This window comes from Rhamphochromis longiceps, linkage group LG2 (genome assembly GCF_057381845.1).
Source record: "Rhamphochromis longiceps isolate RC_006_pf linkage group LG2, R_longiceps_female_GT1.1, whole genome shotgun sequence".
Lineage (NCBI taxonomy): Eukaryota > Metazoa > Chordata > Actinopteri > Cichliformes > Cichlidae > Rhamphochromis > Rhamphochromis longiceps.
This window is the reverse complement of record NC_140558.1, coordinates 5670362-5694156: the sequence shown is the minus strand read 5'-3', so window position 1 is coordinate 5694156 and position 23795 is coordinate 5670362.

Sequence of the window (23795 nt, the reverse complement as noted above, 5' to 3'; positions counted from 1 at the left end):
TAAGGTCAGACCTAGCTACTAATGTGACTGTGTGTAGCGCTGAGATGGATACCAAACTCTTAAGGGCTGGGTTCATTATTTTTTTTCTAATGGGCCAAGGTTAAGATCATACTCCATAAAAGAAAACAGATTAGAAAAGAAATAGTGTCAAATAGTGTAAAAAAAAAAGATCCAGTTTCATTGCAAGTGTTTGGAAGTTTCAAGATCTGCCCGGTTCTGTTCTTCACAGTCGATAGCACTTTATCTTACCTCATGTTGCTGTTTTCCTTTCACACAGTGCAGCAATGTTACTGGTATTTCTGATTGGTCTTTACATTTAACATAGTGTGTCCAAACTGCAAAACTGGAATAACAACCCTGTTTCTACTGTTTACTGAATGGTTCATGTTTTGAAAATCATAAAGGGTTCCATATATACTAAAGATTAAAGTCTGATTTGGGCCTTTGTAAATAAAGCCTTGACCTAAGTTTATAAGTTGATGCCAGAAAAAAAGTAATACCAAAGGTATTTAAAAAATTCGTTATTTAAGAGGTATTTTTATTTAAGCGCTAAGCAGTATAAGCCAGATATCTGAGTACCTATATTCAATTTTATATTTCCAAATAAGCCTTCAGTATCTGTAGTACATACTAAAAATAAAAATTTATTTTATTTCACATTGTGATTTACTAGAATCCAGTGATGACAGAGTAACAGTGCGTGTCTCTTGGAAATGTACCACAGAGAAAGATGAAAAATGTCACTTCTAGGCTGGGCTAACAACATCGGGTTGTTAGCAGCATGGGGTGCTGCTGCACTTCATAAAATGTTAATACAATCTAAACAATGCAATGATTTTTGACAGATCTGCGAGGGCCACTTCCAGTGTTACAATGATATCAATAAAACATCATCACGGGGATAATGACATTGCCCACGATCTTTACCTGCAGCCAGTCCCGCGTTACCGTCGAGCTGGACTGACTGACAGACGCACAAGGAAAATAAATAAATCTGACCTCTAGTACTAAGGGTATTTCACTTATAGCTGCCAGACGGTCCCCATGCCAAAAAGTGTTTATTAACAAGCCACCCCCTCCCCAGTCCCTCAAAAAAATAAATTAGAGGTGGCCCTCCTTCCCTATCGCCTTAAAATGAAACGCCGAAAGATTATTCCAAATAATTATACTAAAGGGCAATTGGTTGATATGTGGCAGGGTCGGAGGTCGTGGCCTGGTATAAGCAATCTTTAGGCTTTGGTTGGCAAGCGGTAATACGCAACCAGGCGTCAGCCTCTAACCCTATTCCCCAGGCTGATTGCTACCTGTCACCGCCCTTCAGCTCATGTAAATTGTGTCTGCTTTTTGCAGGAGGGGGGTGGGTGGTGTAAGGATGGGAATATGTGGATTTCCAGTGTTGTATGTGCGTATGCATTTGTGAATACATGCCTGCTTCCGTGTGTGTATGAGTTGGAGCATGTGTCCAGTCTTCACCGGCACCATCCTGCTGCTGTTGAGCAGTAATGGTTTCTTGGGGCAATCAGAAGCAGGACACTTTCTTGACTCATCTCCTTTAATGGCGTGTCCTCCTCAGGCTAAAATTGAACAGTCCTGACATGTCCTAAGGCAACCGATGAAAATTCAATAATGCGGCTCAGTCAAGATCTTGTCATTTTTTGGGAGATGCCGAGTGTAATTACACTGCACTAACATGATGTCTAGATGGGGCTGTGTGTGTGAGTTTGAGTGCGATGGTGGCTTGAAAGTTCCCAAGTGACACTATAGTTTGGATGTCACCTTGAGGCACCTGTCTGTCTGATACCAGGGCCTTATGAACCTGATAAAATCATAACAATGATGTAATAGAAAAACAAACAAACAAAAAAAACAAGAGCAGTTGTCCAGTATTAGAAACCTGGTTTATTTTCACTTTATCAACAAAAACAACACTTCTGCAAGGTGTTGGTCAGTTTGATGTGATGAAAAATAAAATTGTTTTGGAATGATAAAAAAAACACATTAACTGCTTAGGTAACTTGCAGTATAAAGAAGGATAATTTTAAAGGATAAAGGAGAAATATTCTCTAAATAATAAAAAAAGCCTATGATTCTTCTGTCTCAGAACCTATGAACAAAACAAAACTGATAACTGATTTGAAAGAACCTTGAATTTTATTTTGTAATATGCATGTTTTAATTGTAAGTAGTTTGTAATTAGCCCAGTGTAAAATAAAATTGTTTAAAAGATAGTTTAATGCAGAATAAATGTTGTTTATAATGGTTCAGTTTATGTTGTTGTTTCATATATAAATATATATATATATATATATATATATATGGACAAAAAGATTTCTCACACAATAATGAAGTGTGCAATGTGTATGGTTTATAAATTCATATTGATTTTTTTCTTCAATGTCAAACACAAATATTTCATTTTCTAAGATAAAAAGGAGAGATAGAGCGAATACATTTCAAATGGAGAATGGCTGTGACAGGGCCATCCCAGTGGTGGTGGGCTGAGGCTTAGATGAATTGGGGGGCCCTATTTGGCTCTGTCAGTTTTTATATGACATTATTATTCTGTGGGTAATAAATTCTGGCATGTTAAGATCTTCGACAACAGCGACATAAAATTCAATCAATGACGCCTCTTTTCCCCACCTCGACTCTCAGCTCAGCAGCTCGGCCCGCTGATAGTTCCTAAATCAAAGCCAATGGGATTCTGCATAATTGTGCAGCAGCAGTGGCCGTGTGTTGGGTCGCGAGTGGTGGCTCCATGGCTTTATGGAGTTAATGTGAATGACGGTATAAAACACAGCTTCATAAAACATTACAGCACTGACATGTTGCCAAGTAGAGTGCAGATTTATTTATAACTGCTGCTGCTTGCATGGAGGTTGGGGTACATCACACTGCTCCTGTTGGACCAAAGATAATTATCTGCATAGAGTGCATGTTGTTTTGCTGCTTGAGGCTTTGCATCGGGTTTGTGTGAGCACTGCCAACAAAACACAAAAAACTTCCACTTAGAGGATTTTTTTGCAAGTCAATACTTGAATCACAACATAATGTATAAGTTTTGTATTTCAGTGCTTGTTCTTACTGAGATGCATCTCTTTTCCATCTGTATGCTGCTGCTTGTCTGCCTGCTGATTGCTTTGATTGATCATTATCTGATGGCCTCTTAATTAGAATGCTAATGAGGAGGAGGTTTTCTTCGCTCTTCCGTGCCTTGTCTCTGAAATGAGGCATAATGGAAATGCAGTAATGGAAATGACATGGGCGATGTGGGATGGATGATCCCCCAGTTAATAATTCCAATCTGTTAATCAATGGCCTGGTCGATTGGCTGCCACGCAGAGCAGCAACACAAAACTACAAAAACATTTGGTGTCAGCACCCTGGGTGAAAGGGATTGTGGGAGGCTGATTTGAGGATGTGGCTCATTGATTATAATGGCCAGTGACTGTGTTTTCCACAGTAAGACACACAATTATTAAATTCTGCAGCTTTAACATCTGTAAATAGCGGAGATGAAAAAATGGATCTGCCATGTACATTTTTAATTACTGTATGTGGAAATAATTAACAATTTTTTCTCCCTTATATATTAGGGTCTTTGCAGCTCTGTTCACAAGGTTAGAGGAACATAGAAATAAATCCCTTTTTTCAGGCGGTGGTTGTGGGGCACTGGGGGTGGGTTTGTTTGAGATCAGTGTGTGGAACGAAAACGTATTAACAGCATAATAACAAAAGATTATGTTCATCTGGGGCGAGGCCCTCCGTTTTCTCGCCAGGCGCTGACTGTGAAGTCTTTATTCTGTGAGTCGGCAGGATGCTGCACACTTAAAAAGGTTATTATGTTCCCTCACCGTGGCAGCACCAGCCCACGGAGCTCCGGTATTGTGACGGGGGTCGCCTGTACCACATTAGAGCCAATAAATGTGCGTTGGCACTTCCTCAATTTAAAGTAAAGCCCCCTTTCCCTTCTACCTCCCTTCTTCATTCCTAATAGGGTATTCCAGCAACGCATCTAATAAGTTGTGGGATATCTGCTGTGGGATAGGGCTGAATATTTCTATTCTCTCTATCTGCAGTTGTTGCAGTGGGAATTTGTCATCTGGTGGCTGTTACTTTGTATGGACTGCATATTTTTAATATATTCACTGTAATTTCACTTATTTTCATTAAAAAGGTTACTTCTTTGCAGTTTTAATTCATGGCCTCCAAAAATTAGCTCATACTCTACTCCAGCTGTGTTTCTGAAGCAATATCACGCTGTGAGCATATTTTTAGTTTTAAAAAAACTCCAGTCCAGTCCAGTGTGCTTTCTGTGGCTTTTAAAAGAGTTAAGGTTGGTGAATCTGAACACATTCTAAGCTGGGTTATTCTTTGATGCCTATCATGGGAGCTAATATCAACCTCTGGGATCATCCAAAGCCCACTGGGTCCACAGAAGACTCCAAATTCATGAAGATGATAAGTGTGTGTGTGTGCATGTGTGCGCGTAGATGCATTTGAAAAGAACAGAAATAGAAATCTGATGATATTCTGATCATCTGTGGACACTAACAACAATATCTCCGGTTTTAACTTGTTTCTAAAAAGCTGCAAAAGTGAGAGCTGAAGGCCATGAATAATTACCACACACACACACACAGACTTGCCTTCATCCTCACATCCATTGCCACACTGAAAGTCTGTAAGTAATGAAGAACATCCTCCAATGGCAGGACAAGCACTTTCAGCGACTGATTGGTGATTGATTGCCTGCAGAGCACCTCCCTAACGGTCACTATGTGAGGGTTTTTCTTTTCATCTTTTTCATCCTTACAGAGAAAAGGGTGAGGGAGAAGCAGAGGGAGGGTTGAGGGAGCATGAATTCATTAAATGTGCCAAACCCTTGCCTCTAAAATTGATCTCTCCTCTTTTTTTGAGCCATTGCCCGATCTCATCTGTATTCCAGATCCATTCCCAGATGATACCACCTCGATCAAGAGGCAAATGCAATAGAATCATAAATCTCCTTTAAAATATCCTGCTTTAGAACATGTGCATGTTCTATGGGTTGTCAGAATTTAATTAAATAAGCCTCCTTTAATAGTTTCCTCAAAGGCTTATTTTTGCTGCTTATAAATGCTGCTTATAAATGTAGGTTTCAAGTGTTAAAAAGAGGCAAAATTTCAATGTATGTTTAAAAAAAAAGATTTGTTTTTGTTTAGCTTGTCTCTTTACAGTAATCAAGGGATTTTAAGGGTCAAGTAAAGACTAAGCATCTGCTCTCTTTCTCCTACAATTAACATTAATGATAGTTTAAATAGCTCAGCTGAAAGGCTTCAAATTTACTCCCCTGTCTGAGTCAATTAACCAAATGATATTTCCCACCTTCTCCAATTGCCACTTCACAGCAAGAGTGATGTGGCACTTCTTAATTTAACTATTCAGTAGCACAATCCAGCAGTCTTTTGCTGGCATGGTGTGTCGTGTTTAAACACGCATTGATTTGAGGAGTCGCCACATTAAACATTAACAGGGGAGGCCCAGCCTCAGCTTGTCATGAACACTGGGGGCAATTAATAGAGCAGTAATGGTGGGGTGGGGGGGACACATCGCTCAGACAAAGCTGAGCGATGACCGGGCTGTTACCACCTGTTTAGTGTGGAGGGAAATGAAGTCAAACCTTGGCACCCCGCTGTGGGACGCTGATTGAAATTTACAAGGCTACACGCACGCCACTGACAGCCATGTCAGATTGGACACTTTGAGGTGGGCCAGAAGTGTCACAAGTAAAGAATGCTTTGTGCTAAGACCTACAGGCATGGGAAGGGCTGTTGAGTACTCGAGAAGCACAGAAATAATTTACTAGCAATGCAGAGAGTGGCCAGACAAAAGTGACACAAAAATGTAAAAATCCAGGTGAGTGAATAGAATACAGTGAAATGTAGTTTTGATTGTACAGGAAATACAGGAAATACAATTGTACAGGGGAAAAAAAAAAAAAAAAAAATATATATATATATATATATATATATATATATATATATATATGTGTGTGTGTAAAACCACAAGACCTCAATTTGCTATAATAACAAAGCATAAAAACAGTGTGTTGCTCTTTATGTATTTCCTTCTTTTGTCATTTGCTCCCTCTAACAAGGCTTGACAAGTCTAAAGTGGCCCTGTTTGTTCTCCTTTATCAGGCAGGCAGCTCCTGGCCTCTTGTATTCAACACACACTACAGTGGAACCAGATGTCCTTTTGCCAGCGGCACAACTTTCAAGTTGACAAGGTCCCCCTGGAGAATGGGGGATGGATCGGTGGCAGGCAGAATTTGTGACTAATAGCCAGTTTGATGTGACAGGGCCCCACTGTCTGGGGAAATTGAAGCGCTCTGTGTGTCGATACCTTTTGTGTCTCGCTCAGTTGTAGGTTATTGTTGGCCTGGCCTTAGGGACCAAGGGGCCGGGCAGTTTACTCTGCAGACTGTACATGGTCAGCACCAACTTTTTTATTGTGGCTATTGATTGGTCCTCGCTGCCCCGCTGTGGCTAATTCGCTTGTTAACATAAATTTGTCAGACAGTGAGGCACAAGGTGGGGTGGGAGTTTTGCAGCATCCATTTTGTCCCACTCGACTCCTTTATCTCCACAGATTGTCAGCCCAGACACTTAGTTCAAACCATCTTTTTTTTTCCTTTTTTTTTTTGGCTCCTCTAGTCCAATAGACGAGGCATATTTATTAAACAACTAGTTGTTAAGCTGTCATTTAATCAATACCGCTTCTCTTCACTCGCTGCCTTGAATTAAACACAAGTTAAACACAAACCAGACATAATGACCTTTATATGGGACCCACTCATCCAATTAAATTAACACCAGAGACTGTCCATTTATGCCTATAAGCCTGTGTAAGTCATTAACTTCAGAAAATATCGTTTTAAATGACAACACATGGCAGTCAGCAGGGCCACACACTTTCTGCTCCCACCCTCACTTTCATATGTTGAGTCTGTCAGTGCGCGGAGGAATGCCGCGGCTTTCTAACTAACAACAGACTGCATATATCTGTGAGGGAGAAAAAGAGAGAAAGCATGAATTTTATATTAAATTCCTTTGGCTAATCCAGCTTGCTGTTCAGTCCAGACTGAGTTTAGGCAAAATATTAATAATGCATTGAAAGGAGCTTATATTCTTCCTGCTGGAAAGGGTTTAGGGGACTAGTACTTCCTCAAGTTATGCATCTTGGTTATTTGTAAGCACCCAATAACTAAGCAGGTGACAGTTCATTTTATGAGATCTTAAGCCTTCCAAAGCCTGAGAACGCCCCTGGTTGGATTTCCTAATACAACAGAGAGATGGTATGAAACGCAGATAATGAATTGGTGGAATATTTTTGTCCTTTGTTTCTTTGCATCCTTTGAAACTGCAGTTGAGGCCTTTCCTTAACCTTTTACAAGCCATTTTGCATTTCAATAAACAGCAGCTTCCTTTTAGTGTTACCTGCAGTAATCATAGCAACAAACTCAGATTTTCTCACTTTATTATATATCTTAGATTCTACTTAAAATTCATCAAAAATTTTACTTTTGCTATGATCTGTCACATATTGTTGGCAGTCTTTCTGCTCGGGAAAGAACTAAATGGATTTGTCTGGCACAGGTACACATGAAACATGATAAACACTACTTAGTGTCACAGCCATTCTCACATGCCCAACAGTGTTTTGGACTGTTCCTCATTCTGACTGCACAAGTCTTAGCTGTCTTTGCCTCATCTCTGGGAAGTACAATTTTGGTTTTGGGAGCCACTACTATCCTGTGGTAGGGGTACATGGCAGGGAAGCTTTCTGATATGATGCACTGTCTATGCCCCCCAGCATGACACATGTGCACAGACACATCCCATGTCCCTCATTTTTCCATCTTTCAGCGGTGTAAGGTTACCCAGCAATCTGTAGCTCCTGCAAACATGTATGGAGTAACCAGAGTAGGAAACATCAGAAACAACTGGTATAAGATATTATCATTATTATTATTTTAAAAAATAGCAGTTTTAAAAAAGTATATAAATGTATTCTTGTGTTTCAGGAGCGCAAAACCTTATTTCTAGTAGCTGTGTGTTAGATTATATCTCTAACTGGACACAGAGGTAAACCCTGACCACTTAAATGCTACCCTAAGGGAGTAGCATACTTTGACCTCACCGTGACCCCAACCTGGCCATAACCCTGACCTTCATCTGACCTTCAACCTCTAAATTTAACCCTAACACCAAGTCAGCTTGGCTTGCACCCTTCAACCTGATGGCCCATGCCTCAGAGGCACATCTGCTCCAGGATCCAGGCTCTGAGCAAGGAAGAGAAAGACAGCGAAATTTGACTCCCAGATGAAACAGACTCAATTTCTCAGTGATCTGCTACCGTGAGACAAATGTTGATCTTTCGTCACTGAAGCAAAAACAGCAGCGTGGCTGGCAGTGGCCCCACCCAGAACGCATCATGTGCCAGTTAGTGTCCTTTGTGCTTTCTTGATTTACTGGTTGCTGTTTAATGCTTTCATAGAAAACTTGCCAGGCATTAATAACCGATTGGTGTATTTGTTAATAAGACAGAAATGATTTTGATTGTGGAAGTCTTACAAAATTCGTTTTTAAAATGAACCCTATTTTAAGTATCGGTGAATAATATTTTGGAAAAAACAAATGATGTGGATTTCCACTTCACCAATTTTATATGTTGACTGCATGTCAAAAGTGAAATTAGTGGAAAAACACTGTGAAATACACACTGCCTCCAAAATGTCCATTACTGTTTTAGTGTCCCAATGTTAAGGCACTAAATCAGTTACAGCATTTAGAGACATTTAGCATTTTATGAAATTCTGTTTTGTTACCTTTTTAAACTTGCCTTCATATTTGTCATATTGGCAAACCCGTGTTGCGTATTCTACCATGGATTGGCCCACATGCCTCACCTCAAACGCGGTGGTCTTTTTGATACATGGGCCTGTGGACTGGCCCAGAAGCAAGAGAACAGGAATAAATTTCCCCTCACAACCCCTCCCTCCCTCTTCCTTTCCATGTGTCCCCGTGACTCCCAAGCTGAAGATGTACTTTTCATCCCAACCTTGAAAATACTCCCCTGCAGCCTTTGGCTGCAACTCCTTATGGCCTAAATCCCCAGACCCTGAGCTAGCACTGGCCCTGGTTTCAGTGGATGTTCACCAGTAGAGTTGGAGACTTTCAAAGAATACACTTTTTAATAGAGCAAAAAAAGAATACTGCTGCATTAAGGAGACATCCTGTTAAAATAAAATAAAAAAACCTCCCCTTTGAATGCAGATGCTCATATTGCATTTGACAGTTGTTGAGCGGTAAAGTTCAGGCTTTAAAGCAACTGGCTTTCTGTTTCTGTTTTCGGCTTTAGCCTCCTACACTGTAATGAAAGCAAAACAGTAGAAAATTCCCACATTATTAAATAAAACATTTTGGTGGCCAGGGGCCAAACATTGTCACGCTAAGAGGGGAAGAACACACAGCGATATTGTGCTCCGATCTAAATGACTGAGAATGTGTAAAATATTAAAAGTAATTGAGTGCATGGAGATGTAAATGTAAATAAAACATCCTGTTGTATTCCATTTTATTCTATTTCTTGCACTGTTGGTATAAAAATCAAGAACAGACATGAAAATCATTATCATTAATACCACTTTCCGCTTTCAGAAGTGAGATCTGCTCTCGTTCTACATTTCACTTCCCTGTTAAAACCAGAACGCTAATCCATGTTTGCACTTGACCGGTGTGGCCTGGGTCATCCAGGGGTCACTATTACAGCTTCCTCTGAACTTAATGCTTTATAAATGAGACAGCTTTACGTCTGATGCATGTTTGATGATCCCACGGGATGGATCAAGGTAAAAAAGTTCTACTGACCTGTGAAGAGATAATTATCTGGCACTCTTCAGCCTTCGTCACATCATGAAATCAAATCAAAGGTGATTATTCATTAATTATTTGCTTTTAGTCAAAAAAGAAAATATGCAAATCTGAGTAAATGTTTCACATATTCACATAAAAAAGATTTATATAATATTAAGTAGATATTTTTGCCTTCATCTGATGTTGCACAGAGAGAATTTGAAACATCTGACATCATGAAAAAAATCAACCTTTTTTTAAAAAACAATGAAAGTTTGCTGACAACAAGTAAACAAAAACAAACAAACAAAGCAAAATAAGTAACAACCAGACCTCTCACTTCTCACTGGTTGTCCCATGGTTGGCAAAAACCATCTACCTCTAATGAGCACTGATGTCTCTACAGTATCCAGCAGGAAACTCCATATCAGCAGTGTGATTCAGCCTAAAGTTGCAGATGCACTTGTTTATGTATGAAAAACAATGCCTTTTTGTCTTTTGTGTATAATTTACTTCCATGAAATGAAATGTTGTATCCTGACCCCCATCCCATCATGCATCAGTGTGCGCCAACTCATTCCTGACTCTCCTTTTCTTCCTCTCTCTCGCTCTCCACTCCTGCTGGCCTTATCATAGGAATCCCATCCATAATAGAATCCAGATGGGAAGAGATGAGCAAACACAAGATATGGCAGAGATAGAGACATTCATTACCTTTTAGAAATAGCACATTTTCCAATACTTAACTAAATGAAGTGGAAATGGAAATATTCACTCATCTCACCCATACACTCTTGGGTAAAAAAAATGTTGCTATTTTTAAAGTGATGCTTTATTATTCCTCTGTCTCTGAATGAGGCAGGTCTAGGTGTAATAAGCGCATATAAAAGGATAAATGGTGACATCATAAATGTCTTTTAGTTGTTGTAAATGATATTAAATAAATATGATGATAAATACATTTAGGTAATCTGACTCCAGTCAAAGACACTGTCAATTTAATTTCCGAGTAATAATATAGTTGATATATTTGGGAAAACATGGATTTGAAAGAGAAAACTAAGTCATAGATCATCAGAAAACACAGCTTAAAAAGCACAGAAACTACACTATTCTTGTTTGAAATTCACAGTAACGCAAGGGGGGAAAAGAATATACCATTGTGGCCATATGAGAGGGGAAAAAATATGATCAACCCCCCTAGTTCCCTCTCTTAGTGTCTGCCTTCTGCTGGTATCCTCAACACCTTTCTTTGGGATTTACTTGGAATATGAAAGGATTGAAGATACACCTGGCTTGACAGACACTCTGCTACTTTATTAAACCTCATGCACAAAGTATGGAACCGTATTAAAATTGAAAGAGAGGCAGTGAGAACCTGATTCCTCTGAATAGACAGTGTAAAATCCTTGGTCAGAGCACCTGTCTCTTCTCACACCCAGCTCTGTGTGAAGCAACAAGAGGCCCTATTGATATTTAGATGATGCTGTCGTAGGTAGGATGGGCATTTTTTTTAAAGATATTGATTTTAAATTGCACATTAGGCCTATTCCATGCCTCTCACTATATTTTAAAGATGGGCCACTTCTCCTTTCCCCAGGCACTAGCTTGCGTGTGGGAATTTGTATGGATTTTTTGGGGCTTGTTTGCAGTGATGGGGGAGCGAATGCAATAAGTGCTCCATTACTTACACAATCTGTGAGTGCTCAGAAAATTAGTCACCAGTGACCTTTTGGCCTCCCTCTTATACTCATCCGCAGTCAAAAGACCTGATGGGAATAAGAATAAAGGCAAACTAATGGGATGTTGCTGCGGCAGCCACCGCAGAAGCAGCCTGCTGGAAAATATGAGACTGCTCTTTGTTCCTTTATATAAGCAAAGAGAGGACCTATGTAGGTAAATAACAATGATGTAAGAACACATGTGCTTCCTTTACATCGTGTGATTAGCACTAACTCCAGAGACTGAGCTAGTTTACATTTACGTGTCGGCAAACATCACTAAAAGTTTCTAAATTTAAATTCTTTTTTGCTTGACAAACTTGTGAAGCAAATCTGTATGATGAGTTTACACCTGCAGAATGTGCGGGATATATTTGACATACAAGTCATATTTAATTCTGAAAAGATAGGACAGCAGAATTTTTTCACTTCCCTTGAGTGAATGCCAACACTACTATATATTACTGGACATGTCCAAGGGCTGTACAGAGCTGACACAGATCAGTGGGACACCACACACAACTGTGTTAATGGGTTTTGATCTTACATTTAACCTTCAAGTAGTCATTAACATTTGAGTAGTCTTCAGGAATAGTTTTCCAGGCTTTCTGAAGAAACTTCAAAGATCTTCTTTGGCTCTTGGCTGCCTTTTGCTTTGTCTCCTGTCAAGAATATTAATTAATAATTAATAATAATATTTTTTTGTTCTGTGACTTATAGTACATCCTTTGCTTGAAATGCAGCCTTAAACAACGACAGAAGCCCCTCCATGTTTTATAGATGGTTGTAGACACTCACTTTTTTTACTTCTCTCCTCTGTCTGACAAAGACTTGAAAAAAAGTGCAATTTGTTTTTTAGACAATAAGAACTTTCCACTGATTTTCAGTCCAGTTTTTGTGCAATTCAGTTTACATCAGTCTTTTCTCTCTGTTTCCTCAGTTAATAAATTCTCTGTGAGAGCCACCTTTCATTAAGAGACCATTTCTGATGAGGGGGTCATATACATGTCTTCGGGTGAATTCTTTGAACTTGTATGATTCATCCAACAGGTCAGTATTAACTGGCTTAACAAACACACAAAATAAGTCTGAAAACGGTCAGAGTGGACTGAAAATTACTGATAAACCAGCCAATGTCCAAAGAAAAACTTTAGAAAGCTGGCATAACTGTTGTCCTATACCACTTAACAAAAAAAAGAAAGAAAAAGAAAAACAATTTAGCTTCTTGCTAGCAAAATATTAATAAATTGGGGATAGTTCAAAAGTTTTGCACAGCACTGCATGTGCAGACTGCAACCACAACTACACAGATTTGTCTTGAGGACAGACTGTGGGAACTGAGACTAGAGAGACTTAGCAGCCTTCATGCCCGTAATGTGATCAGCTCTTGTTTTCATTAGATCGCCTTTGCTGTTTTCTGTTATTCTGCATTTCTCCTTTAATTTCTGTTTGTTTAAGGTGCTTGTACCATTTTGCCAGAAGTACCATCAGACTACTCGAATGTTGTCTTATTATGTTTCCCCATAACCTTAGTTCATTGAAACATTCACCTTATACAACGTGTATTGGACAGAGACATCACACGTATGATTCCTGGGGTCGAAAATAGGTTTGACAGTGTTAGGCAGTATAGTGGGAAAAAAAGAGGGTTGTGGTTTATAACAAAGTTTCTTGCATCGGGAACAAAAGATCACTGTGGCTGTTTATTCCCAGACAGTGTGGTTTTCATTTATGCTTCCTCTTCATGCTAAAAGTAATAAAAATAAATAGAACTAGTAAATGATAAATATATCATTTATAAATAAATTCTTAGAAAGAACAACAAATATTCTGTGTGGTTTTGATGAGACTCATAATCACACATTAGCAGCCAAAGCCATGATATAAACTAAGCAAGAGACTTCAACCAGTAACAACTGGCATAAAATTGTCATCTAATTATTTAAAACTGTTTTATAAAAGCTTAAATTTAAAAACAACTTATGGATGAGAAGAGCAAGATCTCTTCTTCTTAGAAACACAGATTCTGTGTCTGTAACCACCTTTTAATGTAATGTATCTATCTTTCTTTTTTTCAAGAAGAAACTTTGATACTGCAGCTTTAATGAAAATTCATGCTCCACAACAGAAAAGGCGAGGGCAGGTATTGTAAAACCTGGAAAACGTCCTACATGTTATTTTTTAATGAAAATAAAGTGGGATCACAAATCGAACAAATGATGAGAAACGACCTGGCAAAAGGTTGTTTTCTCCCTCTGAGGTGATACTGAGGGAGGAGAAGAAGAGCAAGAGGCCCTTCAGTCCCCTCCCTTTTCCTGTCTCTGTCTCTTTCCCTCTTTTTCCTCTCACTCCATCATTATCTCCCTTTTTCTCCACATCCCTCTCTCTCAGTTCCTTCTTTCTCTGCCTCTCTCACACCCCTACATCTTTCTCCCTCCCTTTTCGCTTTCTCAAAATATGAAAAGTTTCATGTCTTCCCAGCCTGAGCTCAAAAAAAGAAAGAAAAGAAAAAACTTCTTGTCAAATAACAGTGATGCATTACTTAATTTAATAAATGAAGCTTGAGAAACCTGATCGTACAACACACTTGTCTCCATAAAGGAGCACAAGGGGGACTGACTATTGCCAGATGCCGCTGGATGTCTCTGAACAAAGAGGACACACACATGTAATCCCTTTGGGTTTGGGGCGACACTGTCTGTTCAGTGGGTGCCAACAGAGCTCTCACTCTCTATGACTGACTGTACTTTGACATCACAGGGAGTGGAGGAAAGATACTCCCTCTTTATGAAGAGTAAGATGGAAAATCCATTTACCCAAGCTGACTCATAACCAAAAAAGAAATACTTGTTTTAGCTTTCAAAGTGAATTCACGATGAAACTGCACTCTATGTATGGAAATGTGGAGGCCTAGTCATCTAGTGGGGGGGGGGGGGGAAATCAGTCAGAAATCTGTAGGGCTCCCAACTTGTCTGAGTTAGTGACAACAAAGAAACTAGTTACAAGAAGCCAGCAAAGAAAATGTTTCAAAGTTCTGCTCTTAGTATATAGTGGAGTCATAGGAGGTGGACGGCTTGACTTTTTGTTTAGCATATTGAGTAAGACTAGCTGTCATTAGGCTTGAAATGTAATTTTTACTTACCTGGATACACCTGGCTTGATGTTCATCAAGAGACATGGATTACTTTTCTGCCGTGACAATCGGATGTTAGGGTCAGAATTTTGAATAACATGAAAGAATGAAATGGTTTGGGGGATGTTGCCTCATTTTAGGCCCCTTTGTATCAAGAGACTATCCTTTAATCATCACAGCCTACTCGAGTATTGCTCCTGATCATGTCCATTCCTTTTTGACCACTGTGTACCCATCTTCCAATGAGTTCTTCGACCAGGATAACATGCTGGTTTCTGGTTTCTTGAACATGACTTGTTCACAGTACTCAAATGGCCTCCACAGTCACCAGATCACAGTCTAACAGAGCACCTTTGGGATGTAGTGAAATGGGAGATTCATGGAGGTACAGCTGACAAAATTAGCAGCTGCTGCTATCATGTCAGTGCACCAAAGCTTCAAGAGGAATGTTTCAAATACCTTATTGAATCTATACCATGTGCATGGGCGTAACTTTATGTTGTGTGTCATTTTTAATCATCTGATAAATTCCCAGATGATTAAACGAACTGAAATGACTAAAGAAAATCAACAGCCTATTTATGCAAGATAACTCATAAATAGGTTGGGGGGGGGGGGGGGGGGGGGGGGGTTATATTGGCTGGTACTGATTATTGGGGGGGGGGGCATAACCCCCTAAACCCCCCCTGGAAATTACACCCCTGACCATGTGGAATAAAGGCAGTTTTAAGGGCATCAACTGGCCCAACCCAGTACAAGCAAAATACAGCTGCCAATAAGTGTATGTTAATATAGTCAGTATATGTCAGTGAGCACCCTCATATTTTATTAACTAGGCCTATGATAGTTTCATAAGGTTCATCAGTGAATTTTGTCATGCTTTGCTCATCCCCATATGCATTTTCTGCACTTGGGTACGCAGGTTTAGTCTTTTCACTTCAGTCAGAGGCACTGCTAAACCTCCTAAGCAATGACTGGATGGGTTTGGGCCTTCACTTTAGCACCATGGCTTCTCTAAAAAATGATCATATCTGTTATAAATTTTACACTGATATCACATATCTGTTAAATGTGGCCATACTTTCTTGTTGCCTATTTAAAATGTACATTTCTAGAATTACAGTACTACTGCTCCACATCCTGTTAAACTCTCCCTGAAACAATGGCACCAGATAATCCATGGACAAATACATTACAAGTTCACTTAATCTGTAGGATCGCAGACAAGGATAGCTGGCATTAATAACACGCCATAAAAACAACATCTAACCTGTGTGGGAGTGTGTCTACACTGTTTGTATGGGAAAACAGTTTCATGGTAACAGCAATAAACAGGAAATTTTAACATAAAAAGTTCAAAGTATTTGTACTTTTAGTCTCTATGTATATTCACTTACATTTTCTATTGCATCCGACCAGTTTATATTATACAATTCTCATGCCATAACAGCTTGAGGAGACATTTTGCACTCTATATGAAAAAAACTATATTTTACCCCCTTGCTTTTTTTTAATAAAGTATGTATGCCTTGACTGAAAACAAAGATCTGATGAGATTCCATTGTCATGGGTGAAGAAAGATGATTATTTATGGTGTTGTTTTCGCTTATGTATTCGCCTAATTAAAACATATTGGCTTCCAAAAGCAATATAAGAAACAAATTGCTTTGGCATGGCTGTGGCAGTTGGAGGACAGACTCTGCATATTGGCAGATCAAATGAGATGGGATTTGGAGTCTTTGAAACTACATTTGTGCTTCAGTCTATGGTAATGAGGCCTAGCAGAATGATATCACCATCCCCAAATATTTAGTTTGTCATTTTGTGGTAACAGGCCCCTCTGCGTTCATGTGTGCATCATTCATTGCAGTGAGAATTTGTGGAATAGCTTCAAGGGGGGTGGGTGAACATCTGCAGATTACCTTTACAGATTACAGATGAATTTACCTGTTTCATTATGGAAACCATTTTTGGGGATTAATAGTGCTTACCATTTAGATAATACAACGTGTATATGACACTTTCACTTGATTTTGAAATAATATGAATTTCAAATAACCTTCATTCCGGTGCACCGGTTAAGTCACTTAGACTAATTATCTGACACGTAACTCGTTGCTGTCTTTCTACGTGTATAGCATGTGTAAAAATGTGTGTGTGTCCTGTGCAAATGCGTGTATGCACCAGAGGAACGTGGTTTCAATTGTCTGTGACAGTTTCAGCTGGGACCCGGAGGAGACCACGAAAAAACTCCTCCTCAAACAACAGCAAGGGGTGGCGATACACTGCAGAGATAATAGCCGTCCCCTCCTGTATTTTGGAGGGAACATATGTTTGCCTGTCTCTACTTCTGTCAACAGTCTCCACTACAGTGGCAGAGACCAAAGAGAACTCCGCTCCTCGTGTGCCGAGGGGAGGAGAGCTTCCCCGTCAGGCATGGCTGATGTGACGACTCATTTCACAGCAATGCACTGGTGTGGTTTCTCTGTAAACATGGCTATGAAAAATGCTTTTTGGGAGGAAGACACTTGCGGTGAAGACAAAATTATGACATAAGCCATTCCAAAAAAGAGTTGCTTTATCTGAATTGGTAAAAGAGTCTGTCGGGTAAACCAAATTCTACCCCTCGACCTCTCTCTACCCCCAACTATGAGTCTACTTCTAAGAGTGAATATTGAAAGCAGATGTTTTTTTAACAGATAACAAATGTCAAAGCCAATAGCTGTCAGTACACCTGGTACAGTACAGACAGGGTGACAGGCTCAGGTCATGTGAATAGTTTGACTCTCCCCACACTTCCCCAGTAGATTTTTTTTTTTTTTTTTTTTGCAACCCCAACTATTGATTAAACAGCGAGCATTCAGTGTGGTTTCATCACTGTGTCATAACACAAAACAGATGTTTACTGTAAATGGTTAAATCATTGCAATAGCAATGATTTTCAAATAAGCAAACATCAAGAGCTGACAAATTATATGTTTTTTTTTTCTTTTTTGTTGAACCACAACTTTTCATTTAATGCCACCATTAGACCAAAATGATGAAAATATTTTTCCTCCATTTTGCATAACTGAGAATATTAATTTCAGTCTTGGATGGAGTTATGGTGATTAGCAAAGCTCAGCAAGCTAATATGCTCAACTAAAACATCCTCTAAATGTGTCACTATAAGCTGTTAGTTTGACTGTGAGTTGAATTACTTACAAAAAATAAACAAACCCCAAAAAGAAAAAAAAATGCAAATATTCCAGCACATATAAACTGAATGTCTCGTACAAACATGGCATTAATGCTATCCCAGTACTATTTCTTCTGTTATGAGGTAGTGGTTCTCATCTTTGGTTGTTTTTTTTTAGGACTGACATCATTTGAATTGTGTATAATAATCCTCCCATACTGATCGGGGCTCGTTAAGTCTTTTGAGCCAACACAGAGACTGAAGGGTGGTCTGGTCCCCCAGTGTCTGATGATTGATGACGCTTCTTGTGACACTGACAGAGAGGGATCAGCAAAACAACCAACAACTTCTGCATAACTCCGCTTGAGCCAGACGCCAGCCATGCTATTGTGTCATCAACACTGGCGCACACACACTGAGACACTAGTAAACACATCCGCCCATCAGCTCACACACACACATACTGAGTAACTCAAAAAGATGCGGTTGATTTATTACTGCTAAAACATACTTTCTCATACATTGTAAACGAGTGCTGGACATGTTTTCACCCTAATACTGTCTTATAAAAAATATCTCATATTCTGTATGGATTAGATTACTTCTACACCTGTGCTCCCAAGCTCTCAATTTTTGTCATCTCTCCAAAATCAGCTTCTGGCCACCTGTTAAAATGACTGTAAGGGTCTCTGGGAACAGAGATTATCCACTGCAAGAAATAACCCGTAACCCTCTGACCATCAAGATTATAAGTCAAAAACTACTCTTAAATAGAACTTACATTCTATTCTTATTTCCAATGTTTTGTAAGATATATAAATTTAAGACATAAATGATAATGAGGCTGCATTCACAAAGTTAATTGCTGAGATATGGAAATGTGGCGTCAGCGTGATGCCGCTGTTATTCAAATAGAAAGATTATCTAACAGTCAGAAATAATTAATGTCGTAATGAAAAAACGATTTGAGGTGCAGGAAAAGCGGTATGGGACAATTATAGACATTTGCTGTTTTTCCAGTTTTCAACATCAAAATCATCAGCCACTCTGATGCACTAATAGAATCAAACTGGAAAAATAACAGCTACTTACCAAAATTTTATTTTAAAAAATCCTTGATATTGACTTTTTATATGCATCTCTTACAGATTTGAGTACAGAGACAGACTGACTGCTGAATATGAACACTTTTTCCAGTGCGCCTCCTCTTAAATCATCATTTTTCAGCTTCACTCTTGCAGCTGCCCAGATGTATGATTTACAGCATTAATGTGTCAAGTCCCTTTCATTTTACTGAGTTATTAATTTCCCGACATAAAGAACTCTAACAAACTCCTGTGAAAACTCTCAGCACATGTTGACATTTAAAGAGCCGGCCATTAACAATATATCTGGTTGCAGTCAAAATGGACCATTTTATTGCTGACTGCATATCAAATAATGGCGTCTGTTGGCACACCGATGTGAGCATGACACTCCAATATCTCCCCAGCAGCAAGTCAGCCACATAGACCGGCTTGTAGTCACTCCTATTTGGCGCCAGCCACACAAAGCCAGAATTCCTCACTTCATAAAAGATATTCAGGCCCATTCACAGTGTCTCGTAATCAATACTACCGGCACAGCTGTCACACTGTAAAACGGCCCTTAATTTGAAGACATCCCCTTCCTCCCCGTCAGTTAGCTTTGGTCTGTTGTAAGACATTAGCGTTAGCTCACTTAGATAAGCTAATGATGACAATGTTAAGGCCAACATTTGCTGAGGATGACTCTGGTTTTCATTTTCATTTCTCCAATGTATCATTGAGCAATATGACTGCATTAAGCCACCTATGCACAGCAAGTATGACTGTATGGCTGAGGTAAGTGGCGTATTATGCCACATTCTATGTATAATAATATAGTAAAGTAATTCTTCTCAAAATTCAGTTAAATGGTGTGTTCTTTAAAGTGTGCGCTTTTCTGGCAAGTGTTATATTCAGCAGTGAAATAGCCAAACGGTGCAATCTGATATGTTTTAGATGAGACCTTGAAGAAGGCCAGAACCACATCTATCAGTGACTAAATCTGTCCTTGCATTCTCCAGGAAGGCTCTCAAGGATGAAGCAAGTCTTCAAAAGCATCTCTCCCTTTTGATGTAAACTTCTGTAACTGGTAGGGTGCCTCTTCAGCCCTGCTGTCTTTTAATTGATTATGTGAGGCAGAGGGCACTGTATTGTAAATGAGGTGGTAGACAAAGACCGCAATGCTCAGTAGCTTCACCCTCTGTAATTTTCCCCTACAGTAGCGGTTAACAGTAAAGAAAATCTCAATGTGTTATTCAAGAAAGAGGTCATGGGAATATTCAGTTCTATAAGGAGGTAATAAAAGACCATGTTGTTCAGAAAATGCACTGATGTGCTTGGAAAATATGAAGCTTTATCCAAAAATTACATTTTTTTATGTGATAATATTACTGATTAATGAACCTGCCTTCATTGTCAGTTATACATATGCATCACAAGAGACTTTGAAGTGAATTGAAGTGAATTGAATTGTGTGCATACTCATTGGTTAGTACACACACACACACACACACACACACACACACACATACATACCCATGGCATCATCCTGGGGCGAAACGTTGTTGCTAATAGACTGCAGCAGTGGAAATAAAATAAATCTTTAGTCTCCACCCGCAGCTCAAGGTACCGTGACATTTGACAGTCTTTTATGGTGCAGAATGAGGCATGTTTGGGAGTTGAAAAATTCAATTGTGGCGTATTGATTCCCAGTCGCCTGTCATTATTCCCAGGTTGATTGACAGGTGGAAATTGGTTACGTTAAGTATTTCATATGTTATAGGGGCTGACATATGTTTGTCTGCTCCCTAAGTCAATATTGTGGAAGAGATCTGTAGCTTTATGAGATAGCATTATACACTGGCTTTGGCTTTTGTGTGATGTTCCAATGTTTTTCCTGACATAATTTAAGATATATTAAAAACCAGCCAAATCTTGAGGCGTTTAATGCCAATATTATTGTCTTCCTCCAGGGGATCATGTATGTTCATAGTCGGTGGCAGCCCTGTGCATGCATGCATGAATATGTGAGCATCATGATGCATAACTGCATACATACACACAAACACACACATTCGTGCACATGAAACACACATAACAATTTAATTTCAGGTATTGAACATGGCAATGACAGCCAAGTGCAGCTATTTTTGCCTATACTTTGTCACCAATTAGCATAACAAAGGAGGACAATGACCTTAGCTTGCTGGCAGCTGGCTTACCTGGTCCTGCTTTAACTATAGTATTTGATCCATGAATCCATTTGCACAGGCATGTCTCTATTTTTAAAAAATAAAGTCAACATGAATGGACATCCAGTTGGCTAAGGATTTACAATTCTGAGCCAAATATGCTGTCCGTCCAATGTATTGTACACCTTGAGATAGTCTCTGGTAATCATCAGGTTGTTCCTTTAGTTACCAGACTCCACTCACATTTATTCTCTTTGAAAGCAACTTCTCATATTTAATCTTAATTAGATTTATATTAAATTTTAGTTTAGTTTGTTGGCTGCCAGAATAATTCAAGACAAGAATTTTACTCATTTTTTACATTTTCTCAGAACAATCTTTCTAGTGAAATGCAGGCGTTTCCCATCCTTTTTCATATTTAGAAGTACACAAGAGCTCCATGATCACACAAAATGTAATTACCACAAGACTGGCGCAACCTCAAAACCTTCACTGTATGAAATCTGCTCTGGGTATGTGTGACACTATTATCCGTGGCCAGTTTATTAGTATGACATTGTGTTTCTGTTTGGAAAGCTTGAAAACACAGACACACCTTGCTTGGAACACCAGTATCCAGCATTGTAGCATTCAGTTGTGCCCTCTGTATTGGCTGTTTCTGGGTTATTCTTTGTTGGTCAAACCTAAAAGCAAATATTTAGATTTAACTGCCCATCCTTTTTGCCACACTAACATAAGCACTGTCCATATAGATCTCCTGCCCTGGGTCAACATTAGCTCTTAGCTGGTGAGGTCAGTGGATCAATGAGACCATCTCACCATTTGTGTATATGTTATTTTATAGTTTTCTCAGCGTAAAACATTGATTTGAAAATATTACATATAAAAGGGAAATCTATTAATTACATATAATTATTGATACGAAATTGGTCCCTAATTTCTCCTTAAATTGTACTGTGCCTAAAAACAAATGTGAAACATAAACATAGATAAAAATAAAATAAAATAAAGATCTCCAGAGAATTGTCTACCCAGCTGAACCTAATATTTTTTTTCTTTTTGCAGAGCCTCATCCTTAGCCTGGAGCCACAGTTCCTGGCTTAAGTATTAACCTGTTTTCCTCTACACCTCACCAGGTGTTTGAGTGGCTCAAGGGTGTGGAGGTCTCTTCAGTACAGTCTGTTTCATTGTCGTTTTCTAGTTGAAAACATTGCTTTGTAAGTACCTGATAACAGGCCTGAGGCCAGAACAATCATACTTTGGTGATTTCCCCGTGTGAAATCACCCCATGAATATTTCCCCAGTTTTTGTCCTAAGTGATGTGGCTTAAACTATATAAACACATGCTAACCTATATAAGAGCACTATTGACTCTTGTTGCTAAAAAATTAAATTCGATGTGTGCTCATGGATCAAAATATATTGGCTACATGAAAAAAAAACAAGGACAAAGTTTTGAAAATCTACCAATATTAGGTTTTTTTTGTTTGTTTTTTTGTTCTTTTTTACCATCATCAGGATTTACAGCAACAAAATTTTGGAAAAAAAATAGTAAATAAGAAAAAGTAGTAGAAAGCAGATCATTTTAAAAGCTCTAAGTTTCACTTTGAACAGAAAATGTTTCCAGTTTGCATCTCACTCGTCACAGTTTCACAACTACTTAGGAAGTAGTGAGTGAGAGCAGACAAATGGGTATTTAATACAAATGGGTGACCACTGCAATCTGCTGGCAGCCAAGACAGTCAAGTACGTTTTCACTTCAGCACCACATAACTCTTTACTTAAAGTAAGCAACCTCCTGCAACTACTCCCCAATTGTTTGGGGAAAACACATTTTTTTTCATAGCAAACGAGGGTTAATCGGGGATCACTGATCAGTGTCTAGACAGGTGTGACTGGTAAGCAACCTCCAACAGCCACTTGTAACTAGTTACATTAAACACACTCATCTTGAAATGTTTAATGTAACAAGCTAGATATCAGCAAGGAAAAAGGTGCATGCACTGTAAGTATCAGTCTTCATCTTAAGTTTAATTAAAACAGATTAGAGCAGGTCCACACATGTCTGACTCATATTCAGAAATACAGACAATAAAGTGCTCTACTCAGATTAGAGAGACCAGTCTCAAAGGCATCTGGTTTATTTTGACTTTTACAACAGAAATCAGCTACTACAGTGATCACTCGTGACTGGACATCATGTGTGTTCTCACCCCAGGCACATTAAAGATTCATGCGTGAGATAGAGAAGACTGGGAGCTGTTTTGTTGTTAGCCCTTCTACTCTGTGAATTCTGGGAAACCTTAAGTAGGGTAAATGTAGATAATGTAATCCCTGGATTAGCATGAAGCCAGCTAATGGCCAGGAATGGACATTCTCCTTTCAGTTTTTGTGCCCCCTTAACCTGAGGCAACATGATGTGTGGACTGGTTAGGCCAAGGAAGGACTTAGACCACCAGCTGCTGGAGGCTTTAATGGAGGAGGTAGGCAACATCTTCAAGCTGTGACTTGTTTCTCGTATACACAGTGGTATTGTTTACTGCAGTGGGATCCAAAACTAGGCAAACATTTAAAGAAATGTAGAAATTTGCTTTTTGATTTCTTGGCA